Source organism: Bos indicus, chromosome 11, assembly GCF_029378745.1.
Source record: "Bos indicus isolate NIAB-ARS_2022 breed Sahiwal x Tharparkar chromosome 11, NIAB-ARS_B.indTharparkar_mat_pri_1.0, whole genome shotgun sequence".
NCBI classification, from domain to species: domain Eukaryota; kingdom Metazoa; phylum Chordata; class Mammalia; order Artiodactyla; family Bovidae; genus Bos; species Bos indicus.
The window spans coordinates 69183300-69204394 of record NC_091770.1 but is presented as its reverse complement, the minus strand read 5'-3'; the positions used below and the strand labels follow the sequence as shown (position 1 = coordinate 69204394).

The following is a 21095-nucleotide window of genomic DNA, read 5'->3' as shown; positions in this document are numbered from 1 at the left end:
ACAGTTGGATCTGGTGAGCCATTCATTAAAACAGCAGCCTGGTAATTCGATCAGTAAACTTTGATTGAGGGGATCCTGCTGTGCTGGCCTTTGGACTAGGAAGAAGCAATAGGGCTGGGAATGGGGCTTACCAGAGTAACAGGAATGCTCTTTTTTGCCATAAAACAATTTGGAGAGTGGATCAGGATAGATGAAGGACTTGGAGCTCAAGTGTGTGGGCATGCTCACTAGTGAGTATAATTGGAAAGGGCTGAGTTTTGTTAAACAGGGAGGGCCATTTGGAGTTGTAAGGGCAATTTGGGGGCAAGTGGGGAGGTGGGACAATTGAAGAAGAGGGAGGAGCTGGAAAAATGGCTCCAGGATAACTGTTACTTAAATTGACCATTCCCTCTGACCCTCAATATTGACCAGTGTTTTTACCTAAGGGTTTTTTGGGCCTTTGGGGGGTTTAGGTAGATGCGAGCAGGATTCAGTTGGTGAACTGTTCGAGCTAAAAGAGGGGATCCTTAGGCTGAGAGAATTTAAATCCCTCAAAAATTAGCTCTGGTCTGGGAGAGACGTTGGCCTTCTGGGAAAGACCTATAATTGGAGCAAGCCAGAGGATAGTTCAAGGCAAGGGTATCCCCAGCCACTCTTAGTTTAGGATAGTGAGAATAATTTCAGCTGCACTGCCAGGTCAGTATGGGGAGGAAGACGACTTTCCTCTGCCTTCGTGATCCTTCTGACTGGTCTAAGAATTAAATTGACACGATACAGATTATTGGGAGAAATCGATCCTAACTTTGTAAATACAGGAATCCCACATACATGAGAAGGTCAGAAACTTCACATCCATGGGATATTCAAAGACAGAAAGGTAAAATGAGGTATGTATGTCATTTCTGAGCTAAGGGACTTCCAAAGTACATGTGTGTGTGCTAAGTCACTTCAGTCGTGCCCAACTCTTTGTGACCCTATGGACAGTAGACCGCCAGGCTATTCTGTCTATGGGGATTCTCCAGGCAAGAATACTGAGTGGGTTGCCATACCAGTCTCCTGGGGATCTTCCTGTCCCAGGGATTGAACTCATGTCTCTTCTCCTGCATTAGCAGGCAGGTCCTTTACCACTAGCACCACCTGGGAAGCCCAGGACTTCCAGAAAGGAAGGTTATTCGCAGGACAGAAGAGCAGGTGTTGTCCTGTCTTACACATGGGGCCACTTAGTTAATTTCTGATAGTTACTCTTTTTCTGACGGAAATCCCCAGTTTAGATTCTTCTTGGGTGGTCAAGGGAGAGGCAGTAGTAATAGGCAAACAGTGTCGGATTTGTGATCTCCGAAGATTGACCTTCGGGACCAGAAACCAGGCTTGACCACTCAGGGCTCTTGTGTGGCAGAAGTTTTATTACAGCGAAAAGGGACGGAAAAACTTCTGACATAGACATCAAAAGGGGGTGGAGAGTGCCCCACTCGCTAGTCTTTAGCAAGGGAATTACATTCTTTTTAATTAGTTATTACAATAAATCAAAAGAATGTCTCAAGGTTGTAAAAATATTGTCAGACCCACTCCCACAATTTACATTTTAGGATAACAGGATTAGAACTTAACAATAGGAAGATCCTACCAGACCCACTCCCCTAATATATGTTCTAAGATATCAGGATTAGTCGGAAGGTTTTCAGGAAGGAGAAACTGCCCTCAAGCAGGATACATTATTGTTATATAATCCCTAGTACAGAGTTTAAACTGAGTTGTGTAATCATCAGTTTAAAGGACTTAAAGGAAAATACTGTTCTATGTGACTAAGGCTAAGGAATGTAGAGGAAAAAAAAAGTTTGTCCTTTCCTCTTCCTTGAGAATTCCAGATCCCTATCTCCTCCTTGAGAACCCCAGGCCCCTCTCTCCTCGGGGACCCCCGAACTTCTTATAAACCTGCGTAGGAATTGACTCTCTCAGTAGTATCTCTTGGACCTCCAGAATCTGGATTGATTTCAGCTCAAAATAGTCTTCTCGCAAGAGGGACACATCTTGGGGATGCATGTTCTAAACCTTTTCATGAACAAGGAGTTTATACATTGACAGATAACCATAGTTATAACCGGCTTATACACTGATTCTGACTTAACAAAATTAAGTACTACTATACACGAAAGCAAGAGTCTGCCCAAACATATTTTAAAGTTTTATGCACAGTAAAATAGTCCTTGTAATTTGGCTTTAGACTTGGGGCCCCAGAAGTGGGAAGAGTGTGGGGTCTGCTCGCCTTCTTACAGAAGGTCTTAAGGTTCCTCTTGCCATCATTGAAACCTGAATACCCCAAGTGTTGGATGTGGGGACGGGAGCTGCCGCCTACCCCATTCCTTCTGGAGGTTGAGATCTGAGCTCAGATTTTGCCTTCACTGTCCAAATTCTGCCTAAGGGTGTTGCGGTGAGGGGAAAGCTGAAGCTTCAAGGACCCGGCTGGTTTTAGCACGCCAGCCTTGGGCTTCCCAGGAGGCGCTAGTGGTGAAGAACCTGATGCAGGTTTGATCCCCAGGTTGGGAAGATCCACTGGAGGCGGGCACAGCAACCCACTCCAGTATTCTTGCCTGGAGAATCCTGGTGGACAGAGGAGCCTGGTGGGCTACAGTTGCTGGGGTTGCAAAGAGTCAGGCACACCTGAAGAGACTTTGCACTCACCCACTCCATGTCTTCTCTCTCTGGAGCCTGAGGGCATGGGAGCACGTACTGAGCTCTCACTGCTCTCTGGCATTCCTAACCTAAGCACAGTCCTGCAGGCTTCCTGAGTTAATAAGCCTGTTCATCAATCTAGTCAGTACTTGAATGTCTCAGTTCCATGGCCCCTTAGCCTTATACTAGGAACCATATGACTACCAGTGTACTGGCCCAAATTCCACTTTCCGTTTCTTCTCCCACTTGTCACCTTCACTGGCAGAAAGGGTTGGGGCTTTGTTCTGTTAGCAACAAAGGGATAAGATGATGTGTAAGTTGTAGGGAAGAGTAAATTGTGATGCTTCAAAACGGTGGGCAATTAACAACACAGTTTCTAGTTACTGAATGTGCTTTCTAAAAGCTGGCAGTAAAAGCTCTGAATGTCTGTGTAATGGTTTCCATGCTTGAAATGTTCATCCTGCTTCATGTGTCTTTACAGGAAGCTTCCCTAAATTGATCATAGTTGTCCTGTTTATGTTGTGTTGTTGAAATGTTCTGTGGTTGTTCCATAAACTTTTCTTTGAAAAATAAACATTTCTGTTAGAGAGATGTAATATAGGTTTCCTGTTGATAGAAAATAAAATGGTCCTTTTCTATCAAAGAACAAAACCCAGCATTTCTGTTTGGCATTTAATCATGTGATTCTGTTTGAATCTTTATGTTAAAAATGAGGTACACCCTTTTGTTTAGAGTTCAAAATATTAAACCAAATATGTCCTAGAATTCAGCCCTTACATTTTATGTTGTGTGTGGTAATTTGCTTTTTTTGACTTAGATGGTTATGTAACACCATTAGCTGATATCCTCCTTTGAGTAGTGATGGCTTTTTTGTGTGTATGTTGTGGGTGGGGGCAGATTTTATCTCTGTGGAAAACTCTGACAACTAATTCTGGCTGTGATCTCCCCAATCTCTGGGCTCACATTCTCCTTCTGTCTAGGTCCGTTTGAAATCCCTGGTCATTGCTACCGGTCTCAACTTGGCTAACACTAAATTCATTCTCAATCTCCTCTTTGTCTGCCTGGATGTGCCTGTTTCTGTCTATTCAGTCATCCAGGCTTGAATCAGTTTGACACCCCCTCCTTTTTCCCTCCTAGTGTTTCTTCTATTGTAATGCTTCTGATTTTTTTCCTTCCTTATCTTATGCTTGTATTATTTTTATAGCCTACTACTTGGTTTCTAAAATAATAGCTTCCATTTATTGTGTATGTGAGATAATAAAGAATATATCTGGTCTTTGTCCCTGATTCCAGACACAGACCTTCAAAAACCCTTGGAATTTCCTGAGTAATTGGAGCATCCTTTGTTCATAAGTCCCCTTTAACCATACCTGCTGCTGCTGCTAAGTCACTTCAGTCGTGTCCGACTCTGTGTGACCCCATAGACGGCAGCCCACCAGGTTCCCCCGTCCCTGGGATTCTCCAGGCAAGAACATTTATGCTAATAAACTGACCCAGGGTGGGCCCACACATAGTTTTAAGGGAGGGGCTGGTCATACCGGAGTTTGCTCTTTTTAAAATTTTCTGTGAGGTTGTCATTTTTATTTAATCTATAACCTGAAGCTGATAATTGGTTTTTGTTTTGTTTCTCTTAAAGAGTATACTCCATTTATAGTTCCTATAAAATATTGGCTGTATTCCTTGTGTTGTACAGTGTATCCCTGTAGCTTATTTTGTATGTAATCGTTTGTATCTCTTAATCACCTACCCCTATATTGTCCCTTTGCTCTCCCCACCAGTAACCTACTAGTTTGTTCTCTATATTTGTGAGTTTATTTTTTATTATATTCACTAGTTCGTTTTACTTTTAGATTCTGCATATAAGGAATATCATCCAGTATTTGTCTTTTTCTGACTTATTTCACTTACCTTCCAGTTGATCCATGTTGCTGCAGATGGCAAAATTTCATTTTTTTTTTCATGGCTGAGTATTCCATAATCCATTCATTTATTGATGGACACTTAGGTTGCTTCCATATCCTGGCAATTCTAAATAGTGCTGCTGTGAACATTGAGGTGCATGTATCTTTTTGAGTCAGTGATTTTGTTTTTTTTACTTACATATCCAGGCATGGAATTACTGTTCAGTACAGTTTAGTCACTCAGTTGTGTCTGACTCTTTGCAGCCCTATGGACTGCAGCACACCAAACCTCCCTGTCCATCACCAACTCCTGGAGTTTACTCAAACTCACATCCATCGAGTCAGTAATGCCATCCAACCATCTCATCCTTTGTCGTCCCCCTTTCCTGCCTTCAGTCTTTCCCAGCATCAGGGTCTTTTCCAGCAAGTCAGTTCTTTGCACCAGGTGGCCAAAGTATTGGAGTTTCAACTTCAGCATCAGTCCTTCCAATGAATTTTCAAGACTGATTTCCTTTAGGATGGACTCGTTGTATCTCCTTGCTGTCCAAGGGACTCAAGAGTCTTCTTCAACACCACAGTTCAAAAGCATCAATTACTCAGTGCTCAGCTTTCTTTATAGTCCAACTCTCACATCCATACATGATTACTGGATAAACCATAGCTTTGACTAGATGGACCTTTGTTGGCCAAGTAATGTCTCTGCTTTTTAATATGCTATCTAGGTTGGTCATAACCTTTCTTCCAAGGAGTAAGCGTCTGTTAATTTCATGGCTGTAGTCACCATCTGCAGTGATTTTGGAGCCCAAGAAAACAGCCTATCACTGTTTCCTTTGTTTTCCTATCTATTTGCCATAAAGTGATGGGACCAGATGCCATGATCTTAGTTTTCTGAATGTTGAGTTTTAAGCCATCCTTTTCACTGTCCTCTTTCACTTTGATCAAGAAGCTCTTTAGTTCTTCTTCGCTTTCTGCTTTAAGTGTGGTGTCATCTGCATATCTGAGGTTATTGATATTTCTCCTGGCAATCTTGATTCCAGCTTGTGCTTCATCCAGTCCAGCATTTCTCTTGATGTACTCTGCATAGAAGTGAAATAAGCAGGGTGACAATATACAGCCTTGACGTACTCCTTTCCTATTTGGAACCAGTCTGTTGTTCCATGTCTAGTTCTAACTTTTGCTTCCTGACCTGCATACAGGTTTCTCAAGAGGCAGGTCAGTGGTCTGGTATTCCCATCTCTTTCAGAATATTCCACAGTTTATTGTGATCCACACAGTCTTTGGCCTAGTCAATAAAGCAGAAGTAGATGTTTTTCTGGAACTCTCTTGCTTTTTGGATGATCCAGTGAATGTTGGCAATTTGATCTCTGGTTTCCTCTGCCTTTTCTAAATCCAGCTTGAACATCTGGAAGTTCACAGTTCACGTAAGGTTGAAGCCTGGCTTGGAGAATTTTGAGTGTTACTTTGCTAGCGTGTGAGATGAATGCAATTGTGCTGTAGTTTGAGCATTCTTTTGGCATTGCCTTTCTTAGGGATTGGAATGAAAACTGACCTTTTCCAGTCCTGTGGCCACTGCTGAGTTTTCCAAATTTGCTAGCATATTGAGTGCAGCACTTTCACAGCATCATCTTTTAGGATTTGAAATAGCTCCACTGGAATTCCATCACCTCCACTAGCTTTGTTCCTGTGATGCTTCATAAGACCCACTTGACTTCACATTCCAGGATGTCTGGTTCTAGGTGAGTGATCACACCATTGTGATTATCTGGGTCATGAAGCTCTTTTTTTGTACAGTTCTTCTGTGTATTCTTGCCATCTCTTAATATTTTCTGCTTCTGTTAGGTCCAGACTATTTCTGTCCTTTATTGAGCCTATCTTTGGATGAAATGTTTCCTTGGTGTCTCTAATTTTCTTGAAGAGATCTCTAGTCCTTCCCATTCTATCGTTTTCCTCTATTTCTTTGCATTCATCACTAAGAGGTAAGAAACCTCTCCTTGCTCTTCTTTGAAACTCTGCATTCAAATGGGTATATCTTTCCTTTTCTCCTTTGCCTTTCGCTCCTCTTCTTTTCACAGCTATTTGTAAGGCCTCCTCAGACAACCATTTTGCCTTTTTGCATTTCTTTTTCTTGGGGATGGTCTTGATCACTGCCTCCTGTACAATGTCACAAACCTCCATCCATAATTCTTCAGGCACTCTATCAGATCTAATCCCTTGAATCTATTTGTCACTTCCACTGTATAATTGTAAGGGATTTGATTAAGGTCATACCTGAATAGTCTAGTGATTTTTCCCTACTTTGGCCACCTCATGCGAAGAGTTGACTCATTGGAAAAGACTCTGATGCTGGGAGGAGAAGGGGACGACAGAGGATGAGATGGCTGGATGGCATCACTGACTCAATGGACGTGAGTCTGAGTGAACTCCGGGAGTTGGTGATGGACAGGGAGGCCTGGCGTGTTGCGATTCATGGGGTCGCAAAGAGTTGGACACGACTGAGCGTCTGAACTGAACTGAACTTTCCCTACTTTCTTCAATTTAAGACTGAATTTGGCAATAAGGAGTTCATAATCTGAGCCACAGTCAGCTCCTGGCCTTTTTTGCTGACTATAGAGCTTCTCCGTGTTTGGCTGCAAATAGTATACTCAGTCTGATTTCAGTATTGACCATCATCTGGTGATGTCCATGTGTAGAGTCTTCTCTTGTGTTGTTGGAAGGTGTTTGCTATGACCAGTGCATTCTCCTTGGCAAAACTCTTTTAGCCTTTGCCCTGCTTCATTCTGTACTCCAAGGCCAAATTTGCCTGTTACTGCAGGTATTTCTTGACTTCCTACTTTTGCATTGCAGTCCCCTATAATGAAAAGGACATCTTTTTGGGGTGTTAGTTCTAGAAGGTCCTGTAGGTCTTCATAGAACCGTTCAACTTCAGCTTCTTCAGCGTTACTGGTTGGGGCAAGGACTTGGACTTGCTGGGTCATGTGATAATTCTATCTTTTGTTTTTTGAGGAATCTCTATGCTGTTTTCCATAGTGGCTGCACGAGTCTGCGTTCTCACCAGCAGTGTACTGTGTTTCCCTTTTCTCCACATCCTTGCCAACCTCTTGTATTTGTGTTCGTTTTGATGGTAGCTGTTCTGACAAGTGTAACGTGGTATCTCCTTGTGGTTTTGATTTGGTGATTTCTGTGATGATTAGTGATTTTAAACATCTTTTCATGTCCCTGTTGGCCATCTTTGTGTCTTTTTTGGGAAAAAATGTCTGTTCAGGTCTTCTGGCCATTTTTTAAATTGGGTTTTGTTGTTGTTGTTGTTTGGAAAGATTTAGCTTTTGATTGGGGGGTGGGAAGCACCACCCCCTGATCTCTGGGGTGGGGAGAGGAACTAGAGATTAAATCCAGTCACTTGGCTAATGATTTAGTCAACCATGCCTGTATAACGAAGCCCTTCATATAAACCCTGGGATACAGGAGTTTCTGGGTTGTTGAATGTGCTGGCCGGGTGAAAGAGAGGGCATGGCGTCTCTCAATCTCTCCATCATCTCTTCCTAGACCTTGCCCTGCACATGCCTTCCACTTGGCTGTTGCTGAGTTGTATCCTTTGATTATAAACTATATTCATCTAAGTGTAGTTTTTGTTTGTGTTTTTGTATTTTAGTGAGTTCTGTGACTCGTTCTAGCAAATTATTGTACTTGAAGGAGGATCATGGGAGCCCCTAAATTTATAGTTAAGTTAGACATTGGTTCTGATAGCTTGGGGATGTCTGAAGCAAGGGTGGTCTTGTTGGGTGTCTTGCCCTTTCACCTGTGGGATCTGATGCCCACGCTCAGTAATAAGCATCAGAATTGCATTGTAGGACACCCAGTTGGTGTCAGAGAACTGGTGTCCGAATACAGTGTGCTTACTCCCTCATCAGGCATTGTGTTGTGTGTTATATTCTGTAATACTCCCTACGGCTAGGTAGGCTCTGGTTTTCTCATCCTTGTTTTGTAGATGAGGAAAAGGAAGCCTTTAAGAAGCCATATTACTTGCCCAGAGCTAGAAGGGTTAGAGAGTGCAGTGCTTTCTGACTTTAACCCTTTATGCAAAGCTGACTGCCTCCCTTGCTTTAGATGTTACGGCCTTTTCCAAATCTAGATGAAAGAGTGCTTTTTCTAAAATACGCTTTTATTACATCATTTTTGAGCTTAAGAACTTTATATTCTAGATCATTGCAGGATAAAACCCACACTTCTTAGGCCGCTATCCAAGGCTCACCACGGTCCATCAGGCCCAAACTAGTAACTGTTGTAATCTCTATATAGAAGCAAAGGAATCAAACAACTATTGTATTTCTTGGATGGGCTTCTCATCTTGTATCTCCAGTGAATTGCATTAGAGATGGAAGACATATCTTCCAGTTCCTTATAAACTATAACTGGGAAGTCAGAATATATTTAAAGATTGTCAGTATAAAAATAGCACGTGCTGATCAAATACAGATACTGAAATGCTTCTGGAGTTCCAAAGAGCAACAGCTTAATGGAGCAGATGTATTTCGAGCTCAGTCTTAAAGAGATGGTAGGATTTTGATAATTGTCGTATCTGGGGAGAGGACCCTTGTAGGCAGGATGCTCATGAATGAAAAGGAATGGAGTGGGTTACTGGATATGTATGGAAAGGTGATGTTGATGGCAGTGAATAAGCTTATCTGGAGGGAACCTTTTTCTGAAGACCAGGGTTCTAGTCCCTGTCTCAAAACATTATTTCAAAAATGGCAGCATAATATTTTAACTAGCTGAATTTGTACTCAGTCTCTGTTCTTTGAAACCAGAGTTGTTTGAAATGACTACAAAACTATTTTAGGACCTCTTTAGGTGCAAAGGTGGAGTGATCATACTGGTTAATACAATTTTACTTAAATATAAGGTACAAGTATAATTGAGGACAAGTATAATTAAGGTACAAGTATAATCTTTTTATATGTCACCTGAGCTGATCAAAGGATAAAAGTTTCATTTTTATAGTTTGAAAAACATTTCAAACTATAAAAGTTCAAAAATACTTTCAGTAATGCAACATCAGAATAAATACAGTATTTCAAGTAACCAGTCTGAAGGAGACAGCATTGTTTATTTTGGGCTGCTGCTAAGTCGCTTTAGTTGTGTCCGACTCTGTGCGACCCCATAGACGGCAGCCCACCAGGCTCCCTCGTCCCTGGGATTCTCCAAGCAAGAATACTGGAGTGGGTTGCCATTTCCTTCTCCAGTGCATGAAAGTGAAAAGTGAAAGTGAAGTCGCTCAGTCATGTCCGACTCTTAGCGATCCCATGGACTGCTCCGTCCATGGGATTTTCCAGGCAGGAGTACTGGAGTGGGGTGCCGTTGCCTTCTCCGGTTTATATTGGGCAGGTTTTGGTAAATATGTATTTTAAAAGGTCTTCTTTGTACCTGAAGTCACTGCATAATTTTATACTTAGTATTCTATATTCTGTAGGGTTTGAATCATTTCTGACTCTAAAGTATAAGAGTTTTTGGGCTCCCATTTAAAAACAAAGCTTTAATTTTTGTTTTGATTTTTTAAATAACATGCATTTTGGAAAATAAATGTATAAAGAACAGATTAAAATCACATTATTACTCAGAGGTAATCACTCACCCTTATTAATACTGCACTGTTTTTGTTTATGTAATTACATACACAATTTTGTAATCTATTCTTTTCATTTAATTTTATAACAATTTTCCCATTTCATAAGATTTTTTTGAAAATATGGCTTCTATTAATATTATAATATGTATAACTTTGTTATATTGTTTTTCCCTTTAAGTAAAAACAGAATAATTTACTTACTATATTTCAAATGCTTTTTTCACTTAATGTATCGTGGCTGGCTTTCTAAATGACAGCTTGTATTGTTGTGTTTCATTTTTTTACTGGCCACATTGTATTCCATTTTAATCATTAGCCATTTCTCTATTGATGGGCATTTATAATATTTCTTTCACATGTGAATAGAATTTCAGTGAGCATATACAATATTTATTTATTAAACTGAAGTACAATTGATTTACAAATATAGTTTCAGATGTACAACATAGTGATTCAGTATTTTTATAGAGTATATGTCATTTAAAGTTATTTTAAAATATTGGCTGTATCCCCTCTGCTGTACAATATATCCTTGTAGCGTATTTATTTTATACACAATAGTTTGTCTTTTAATCCCCTACCCCTATCTTGCCCCACCTCCCTTCTCTCTCCCGGTTGGTAATCGATTAGTAGCGTGTTCTCTACATCTGTAAGTCTGTTTCTGTTTGGATATATTCATTCGTTTCATTTTTTATATTCTACATGTAAGTGATAACATGTAGTATTTTCTCTGACTTATTTCACTAAGCATAATACTCTCCAGGAGGTCCATCCATGTTGTTGCAAATGGTTCATTCTTTTTTATGGCTGAGTAATTTTCCTGAGTAGAGAATATGGCTGAGTAGAGAACATACTACTGATTACCAAGGTACTTTTATGAGTATTTTTGTAAGATAGAAGTTAGAAGTGGAATTATTTGGTAGAAATCTATTTAACTTTTAAATCTTACTCAGTTTATACTCAGGTAATAGTATGTTTAAGAGTCCCTGTGTCCCCACACCCTCACCTTTGCTAGGTATTATCATTATCAAATATGGAAGGGTAATAGTTGGAAACATGACATCACATTGCTTTCTTTTTTTTTTTTTAAAGTGGCTTCATGTGTGACTATTTTTCTTGCTTATTTTTTCTGTTGCTATATTTTATTCTAATTCTTAATGCTTTCATACTTTATATATAACTCTTTAATTCATCTGGAATTTATTTTGATTTTATGGAATGAAAATGCTTGATTCTGGAGGAGATTCAAGGGCTAGTGGGCCTTGAAATTATGTATTGGAAAAATTTAGACAATAAAATTTTTGCTGTTTTTGGAAAGTAGTCCATTTCAAATTCATTTAAAAACTTAGTTTATTTTTACCCAATTCTATAAAGTTTGTTGGAGAAATAAGAAAACCCTGCCAACAAAAGAACCCCTCTTTACCAATGTAGAAGGGAGAAAAAACTTGCTTTATTGGGTAAATTATTATTTATGTAGAAAGTTTAGGAGAGACTGCAAAATTTGAGTAGAATTTCATTCATTTTACAGTAAATAGAGATTTAATTTTTCTTTTGTATTTTCAAGAGACAAATGGATGTCTCCTGTGATGGTTTCTTATGTACCTGGTGATATATTGCAGAGAGTTCTGAGAATCAGAAGGTTTGTGACCTTGCATTGTAAAATCTGGAGACTTAAGATTACCTACTTCTGACTGAAAGGTTGCCCTATGTTTTTAAGGAGACACACTGTGGTAGGCCGAAAATGGCTCTCCTAAAGAGTCAAGTGCTGATCTCTGTAACACCATATGCCCAGAAAGGGTCTTTACAGATGTGATTAAATTGGGGGTCTTGAACTTCTGAATGCCGGCAGAGGACATCAGGCACCCAGAAAAGCAATCCAACTCTTCGAAAGGAGGTAGGAAAAAATATAAAAGACAAAAAAAGAGACAAAAGAGGGAGGGACAGAGTTCCGTCCCGGGAAGGGAGTCTTAAAAAGAGAGAAGTTTCCAAACACCAGGAAACCTTCTCACTGCCGAATCTGTGCCCAGCTTTGGAAGCACAGAGGGCAACATAACAGGAAGAAAAAATAAATAAACAATTAAAACTCGAAGATTGCGAGTCCTACGGTAACTCCCCCAGCGGAGAAGCAGCGCAGAAGCAGCGCAGACGCCTGCACACGCCATTAGCAAGCGGGGGCTGGGCAGGGAGGCGCAGCTGCATCGCTTAGAGTAAGAATCTGGCCTGAATACCCTGAGCACTATCTGAGCGAAATAATTTGGGCTAGCAAACCAGACTGTGGGATATCTACCACGCGAAAAGCCAGCCCCAACCTAAGACACCGCCAGGCCCGCGCATGGAACAAAGAATTGAACAGAGATAGCCGGCTGCAGACCTTACCCCTCCGGTGACAGGCAGCCAGAGCCGGAAGAGGGCAATCGCAGCCCCAGAGAGACATTATCTATAAAACTGTAAGCAGGCTTCTTTGCTAACTAAAACTTTTTGGGAGTCTGGACGGTTAACATCTGCCTGAGAAGGTGTGCCGGTTTTACACCCAGATAACCGAGTGGCGGGGAGGCGATAAGTCGCAGCATTTGCGCTCACCAAACACCTCATCACTTGAGCTGCTCAGACCTGGGAAGAGCACAAAACTCAGGCCCAACTGAGTCTGCGCCTCTGAGGACTACCCGAGTGCCTGAACCTGAGCGGCTTGGACCTGGGAGGTACATGCAACCCAGGGCCAGCCTCGGATTGTTCCCGGCGGAACAACCTAGAGCCTGAGCAGTGTGGGCAGGGAGGCTACACGTGCCGTGAGCGGGGGCAGACCCAGTGTGGCTGAGGCACTGCGAGCGCACGCCAGTGTTATTTGTTTGCAGCATCCCTCCCTCCCTCCCCACAGTGCGACTGAACAAAGAGAAGAAATACAGCTCCACCCATCAGAACACCGACACAAGCTTCCCTAACCAGGAAACCTTGACAAGCCATCTGTACAAACCCACACACAGCGAGGAAAAGCCACAATAAAGAGAACTCCACAAACTGCCAGAATACAGAAAGGACACCCCAAACTCAGCAATTTAAACAAGATGAAGAAACAGGAATAGCCAGCAGATAAAGGAACAGGATACATGCCCACCAAACCAAACAAAAGAGGAAGAGAGAGGGAATCTGCCTGATAAAGAATTCCGAATAATGATAGTGAAATTGATCCAAAATCTTGAAATTAAAATGGAATCACAGATAAATAGCTTGGAGACAAGGATTGAGAAGATGCAAGAAAGGTTTAACAAGGACCTAGAAGAAATAAAAAAGAGTCAATATATAATGAATAATGCAATAAATGAAATTAAAAACACTCTGGAGGCAACAAATAGTAGAATAACAGAGGCAGAAGATAGGATTAGTGAATTAGAAGATAGAATGGTAGAAATAAATGAATCAGAGAGAATAAAAGAAAAACGAATTAAAAGAAATGAGGACAATCTCAGAGACCTCCAGGACAATATTAAACGCTACAACATTCGAATCATAGGGGTTCCAGAAGAAGAAGACAGAAAGAAAGACCATGAGAAAATACTTGAGGAGATAATAGTTGAAAACTTCCCTAAACTGGGGAAGGAAATAATCACCCAAGTCCAAGAAACCCAGAGAATCCCAAACAGGATAAACCCAAGGCGAAACACCCCAAGACACATATTAATCAAATTAACAAAGATCAAACACAAAGAACAAATATTAAAAGCAGCAAGGGAAAAACAACAAATAACACACAAGGGAATTCCCATAAGGATAACAGCTGATCTTTCAATAGAAACTCTTCAAGCCAGGAGGGAATGGCAAGACATACTTAAAATGATGAAAGAAAATAACCTACAGCCCAGATTATTGTACCCAGCAAGGATTTCATTCAAGTATGAAGGAGAAATCAAAAGCTTCTCAGACAAGCAAAAGCTGAGAGAATTCTGCACCACCAAACCAGCTCTCCAACAAATACTAAAGGATATTCTCTAGACAGGAAACACAAAAATGGTGTATAAATTTGAACCCCAAACAATAAAGTAAATGGCAACGGGATCATACTTATCAGTAATTACCCTAAACGTAAATGGGTTGAATGCCCCAACCAAAAGACAAAGACTGGCTGAATGGATACAAAAACAAGACCCCTACATATGTTGTCTACAGGAGACCCACCTCAAAACAGGGGACACATACAGACTGAAAGTGAAGGGCTGGAAAAAGATTTTCCATGCAAATAGGGACCAAAAGAAAGCAGGAGTAGCAATACTCATATCAGATAAAATAGACTTTAAAACAAAGGCTGTGAAAAGAGACAAAGAAGGTCACTACATAATGATCAAAGGATCAATCCAAGAAGAAGATATAACAATTATAAATATATATGCACCCAACACGGGAGCACCGCAGTATGTAAGACAAATGCTAATAAGTATGAAAGGAGAAATTAACAATAACACAATAATAGTGGGAGATTTTAATACCCCACTCACACCTATGGATAGATCAACTAAACAGAAAATTAACAAGGAAACACAAACTTTAAACGATACAGTAGACCAGTTAGACCTAATTGATATCTATAGGACATTTCATCCCAAAACAATGAATTTCACCTTTTTTTCAAGTGCACATGGAACCTTCTCCAGGATAGATCACATCCTGGGCCATAAAGCTAGCCTTGGTAAATTCAAAAAAATAGAAATCATTCCAAGCATCTTTTCTGACCACAATGCAGTAAGATTAGATCTCAATTACAGGAGAAAAACTATTAAAAATTCCAATATATGGAGGCTGAACAACACGCTGCTGAATAACCAACAAATCACAGAAGAAATCAAAAAAGAAATCAAAATTTGCATAGAAACGAATGAAAATGAAAACACAACAACCCAAAACCTGTGGGACACAGTAAAAGCAGTCCTAAGGGGGGAAAGTTCATAGCAATACAGGCACACCTCAAGAAACAAGAAAAAAGTCAAATAAATAACCTAACTCTACACCTAAAGCAACTAGAAAAGGAAGAAATGAAGAACCCCAGGGTTAGTAGAAGGAAAGAAATCTTAAAAATTAGGGCAGAAATAAATGCAAAAGAAACAAAAGAGACCATAGCAAAAATCAACAAAGCCAAAAGCTGGTTCTTTGAAAGGATAAATAAAATTGATAAACCATTAGCCAGACTCATCAAGAAACAAAGGGAGAAAAATCAAATCAATAAAATTAGAAACGAAAATGGAGAGATCACAACAGACAACACAGAAATACAAAGGATTATAAGAGACTATTATCAACAATTATATGCCAATAAAATGGACAACGAGGAAGAAATGGACAAATTCTTAGAAAAGTACAACTTTCCAAAACTCGACCAGGAAGAAATAGAAAACCTTAACAGACCCATCACAAGCACGGAAATGGAAACTGTAATCAAAAATCTTCCAGCAAACAAAAGCCCAGGTCCAGACGGCTTCACAGCTGAATTCTACCAAAAATTTAGAGAAGAGCTAACACCTATCCTGCTCAAACTCTTCCAGAAAATTGCAGAGGAAGGTAAACTTCCAAACTCATTCTATGAGGCCACCATCACCCTAATACCAAAACCTGACAAAGATCCCACAAAAAAAGAAAACTACAGGCCAATATCACTGATGAACATAGATGCAAAAATCCTAAACAAAATTCTAGCAATCAGAATCCAACAACACATTAAAAAGATCATACACCATGACCAAGTGGGCTTTATCCCAGGGATGCAAGGATTCATCAATATCCGCAAATCAATCAATGTAATACACCACATTAACAAATTGAAAAACAAAAACCATATGATTATCTCAATAGATGCAGAGAAAGCCTTTGACAAAATTCAACACCCATTTATGATAAAAACTCTCCAGAAAGCAGGAATAGAAGGAACACACCTCAACATAATAAAAGCTATATATGACAAACCCACAGCAAACATTATCCTCAATGGTGAAAAATTGAAAGCATTTCCTCTAAAGTCAGGAACAAGACAAGGGTGCCCACTTTCACCATTACTATTCAACATAGTTTTGGAAGTTTTGGCCACAGCAATCAGAGCAGAAAAAGAAATAAAAGGAATCCAAATTGGAAAAGAAGAAGTAAAACTCTCACTATTTGCAGATGACATGATCCTCTACATAGAAAACCCTAAAGACTCCACCAGAAAATTACTAGAACTAATCAATGATTATAGTAAAATTGCAGGATATAAAATCAACACACAGAAATCCCTTGCATTCCTATACACTAATAATGAGAAAACAGAAAGAGAAATTAAGGAAACAATTCCATTCACCATTGCAACGGAAAGAATAAAATACTTAGGAATATATCTACCTAAAGAAACTAAAGACCTATATATAGAAAACTATAAAACACTGGTGAAAGAAATCAAAGAGGACACTCATAGATGGAGAAATATACCATGTTCATGGATTGGAAGAATCAATATAGTGAAAATGAGTATACTACCCAAAGCAATTTATAGATTCAGTGCAATCCCTATCAAGCTACCAACAGTATTCTTCACAGAGCTAGAACAAATAATTCACAATTTGTATGGAAATACAAAAAACCTCGAATAGCCAAAGCGATCTTGAGAAAGAAAAATGGAACTGGAGGAATCAACCTACCTGACTTCAGGCTGTACTACAAAGCCACAGTTATCAAGACAGTATGGTACTGGCACAAAGACAGAAATATAGATCAATGGAACAAAATAGAAAGCCCAGAGATAAATCCACACACATATGGACACCTTATCTTTGACAAAGGAGGCAAGAATATACAATGGATTAAAGACAATCTCTTTAACAAGTGGTGCTGGGAAATCTGGTCAACCACTTGTAAAAGAATGAAACTAGAACACTTTCTAACACCATATACAAAAATAAACTCAAAATGGATTAAAGATCTCAACGTAAGACCAGAAACTATAAAACTCCTAGAGGAGAACATAGGCAAAACACTCTCTGACATACATCACAGCAGGATCCTCTATGACCCACCTCCCAGAATATTGGAAATAAAAGCAAAAATAAACAAATGGGACCTAATTAAACTTAAAAGCTTCTGCACATCAAAGGAAACTATTAGCAAAGTGAAAAGACAGCCTTCAGAATGGGAGAAAATAATAGCAAATGAAGCAACCGACAAACAACTAATCTCAAAAATATACAAGCAACTCCTTCAGCTCAACTCCAGAAAAATAAATGACCCAATCAAAAAATGGGCCAAAGATCTAAATAGACATTTCTCCAAAGAAGACATACAGATGGCTAACAAACACATGAAAAGATGCTCAACATCACTCATTATCAGAGAAATGCAAATCAAAACCATTATGAGATATCATTTCACACCAGTCAGAATGGCTGCGACCCAAAAGTCTACAAATAATAAATGCTGGAGAGGGTGTGGAGAAAAGGGAACCCTCTTACACTGTTGGTGGGAATGCAAACTAGTACAGCCACTATGGAGAACAGTGTGGAGATTCCTTAAAAAACTGGAAATAGAACTGCCTTATGATCCAGCAATCCCACTGCTGGGCATACACACTGAGGAAACCAGAAGGGAAAGAGACACGTGTACCCCAATGTTCATCGCAACACTGTTTATAATAGCCAGGACATGGAAGCAACCTAGATGTCCATCGGCAGATGAATGGATAAGAAAGCAGTGGTACATATACACAATGGAGTATTACTCAGCCATTAAAAAGAATACATTTGAATCAGTTCTAATGAGGTGGATGAAACTGGAGCCTATTATACAGAGTGAAGTAAGCCAGAAGGAAAAACACCAATACAGTATACTAACGCATATATATGGAATTTAGAAAGATGGTAACAATAACCCTGTATACGAGACAGCAAAAGAGACACTGATGTATAGAACAGGCTTATGGACTCTGTGGGAGAGGGAGAGGGTGGGAAGATTTGGGAGAATGGCATTGAAACATGTGAAATGTCATGTATGAAACGAGATGCCAGTCCAGGTTCAATGCACGATGCTGGATGCTTGGGGCTGGTGCACTGGGACGACCCAGAGGGATGGTATGGGGAGGGAGGAGGGAGGAGGGTTCAGGATGGGGAACACACGTTTTAAAATTATTAAATTAAAAATTAAAAAAAATAATAAATAAATAAATTGGGGGTCTTGAAGTGGTGCAGTTATCCTGCATTATCTGGATGAGTCCTAAAGGCAATCACATATACCCTTCTAAGAGGGAGGCGGAAGGAGATTGTACACATACAGAAGAGGAGGAGCAAGGTGACCCATCAAGGAGGCAGAGATCGGAGTGATGAGGCCACAAGTCAGGGAATTCTGACGGCGGTCGGAAGCTGGAGGGGGCAGAGAATGGATTCTCCCTAAAGCCTCTGAAGGGAGTGTTGCCTTGATACTTTGATTTCAGTAACAGCCTACTAATAACTGATTTCAGACATCTTGCCTCTAAAACTGTGAAAGAATCTTTCTGGCATTCTAAGCCATCAAGTAATTTGTCACAGCAGCCATGGAGAGGAAATATGTCTCCTAAGGAGAGGAGAGCCTTAGCTCTCTCCCCTTTATTAAACTAAGACCATTTCATTTTATTTACCCTTTTATTAATTATTGGTAATAACACTTGGCTCTTGGCTTCTCTTAGCTAATGACCATTATATATTTGTTCCTATGGACAGAGGAACTTGGTGGGCCACAGTCCATGGAGTTGCAGAGTTGGACATGACTGAGCACACACACACATACATTGTTGAATAACAGAGGTTAAAGTTAAACATGCTTCAAAGTGACTTTAAGATAAAAATGAAAAATTTAACTTCTATGGTATTTGTAAAGATTGTGATAAAATTTGACTGATAAAAATTTTCAGGTTTTTTTAAACCTGAATAATGAGTAATTTAGAACCATTTATATCATGAGTTTTTTTTTGTTTTGTTTTGTTTTTTTTTTAGATTTGCTTTTGAATTGAGAATAAAGTCTATTGCTCTTATTAGTCAAACTGGGTGATATTAACCAGTTTGAATGTTTGACTTTTTTTTTTTTTTCCTGCAATGGAAGGAATTTAAAGTTCATAGAATTTTGTTAAGATTTTCCTCACTTTACAAGTTCTAATTTTTTTTTAACCAAGTAGCAGATTAGAGGGCTTCCCTGGTGGCTCAGGTGGTAAAGAATCTGCCTGCAATGCTGGAGACCTAGATTCGATCTCCGTGTTGGGAAGAGCCCCTGGAAGAGGATGTGGCATCCCACTCCAGTATTCTTGCCTGGAAAATCCCCATGGACATAGGAACCTGGTGGGCTACAGTCCATGGGGGTTGCAAAGAGTAGGACATGACTAAGTAACTAAGCACAGCACTGCACAGCAGATTGTAACTAATGTCATAATTGAAGTTCTGACTTTTTCATTGACAAATAATTTCTTATATTTTTGATAAACTAACCATGTAGAGATTTAGAGTTATTAAAAAATCTATTTTCCAGAGTTTTCTGAAAAGTTTATTTTATGTTTTATTTTTTACAAAGATGATGATTAATTTTCCTCCAATTCTACATTTGTCTATTTGAGAATTTATTTTGTTAGGATTTTCAGGACTTTAACCAAACTCATTTTAAAGTTTTGCTTTTTTAGTTTCCTATTCATGTAATTTTAGTTTCATTTATGTTTGCTTTCTTTTATAATACCTTTATTTTAAAATTTTAAGTTGACTGCTGAGTTTATGTTCTCTTAAGTTCTATTATTTTAGACAGTGTATATGAGTACAGCTTTGTGTGAATTCCATAGCTTTTGATACGCAGTATCTTTAGATTTTTTAATATTTTGTTATTGTTTTTAAACTTTGCTGGAGGGCTTATTAAAATACGGATGCTCTAACTCCACTCTTGACCTATCAAATGCGAATCTCTGGATGTAGGGCCTAAGCTTCTTTGTTTTAAACAAGCTCCCCAGGTAATCTGAGTGTACACCGAAGTTTGAGAACTACGTCTTACTTATCTTTTAATTAAAAAAAGTAATTCAACGTTATTTAGGAGTTTAAAACTTCCCATTCATTAGGATTCTTTGTTTTGAATTTATTAATTCCTGGTTTTATTGTGTTATAATCAGAAAATATGCCTTGTAAATTCATTAAGATTGCCATTATGGCTTAAGAGATGACTGATTTTTTTTGTAAATAACCTCCACTCTGGATACTTGATAAAGAGATTATGACATTTGGTTTCTATCAATTTAAAGAAGCTGAGATGAAAATCATAAAATTAACAAATCATAAAATTAACCTTTTTAAAGTGAACAAATCAGTGGCATTTAGTACGTCCACATTGTCGTGCCACTGCTGCCTGTCTAGTTCCATGACGCTTCATCACCCCAAGAGGAAATCTCATTTCTCCCTTTTCTCCTGAGTCCCTGGCAACCATCAGTCAGCTTTCTAGCTCTGTGAGTTTACCTATTCTGGATATTTTATATAAATATTATAAATATGTGACCTTTTGTGTCTTGCTTATTTTGCTTAGTATACTGTTATCAAGGTTCATCCATATTGTAGCATGTATCAGTACTTGATTCCTTTTTAAGGCTGAGTAATATTGCCTGTATGTATATACTATAGTTTGTTTACCCATTCATCCATTGATGGACCTTTGGGTTGTTTCTGCCTTTTGGCTGTGGTTAAATAGTGCTGTTATAAACATTTGTGAACATGTATTTGAGTATCTAGTTCTAGTTCTTCTAGGTATATACCTAGGAGTGAAATGCTGAATGATAAAGTAAATCTGTGTTTAACTTTTAGAGGAACTGCCAGCCTTTTTTCCCACAGTGGCTGCACCATTTTCCATTCTCATCAGCAGTGTATGGGGGCTTCCAGATTTTCTGCATCTTCACCAATACTTGTTATTTTCCATTTTAAAAA

General features: G+C 39.3%; 1 protein-coding gene across 6 annotated transcripts in view; it reads left to right on the top strand.

Moving 5' to 3' along the window:
* The window catches only part of LCLAT1 (lysocardiolipin acyltransferase 1), a 284186-nt gene that overhangs the window by 99882 nt on the left and 163209 nt on the right, over positions 1-21095 (top strand). The gene's annotated exons all lie outside the window — the stretch shown is intronic.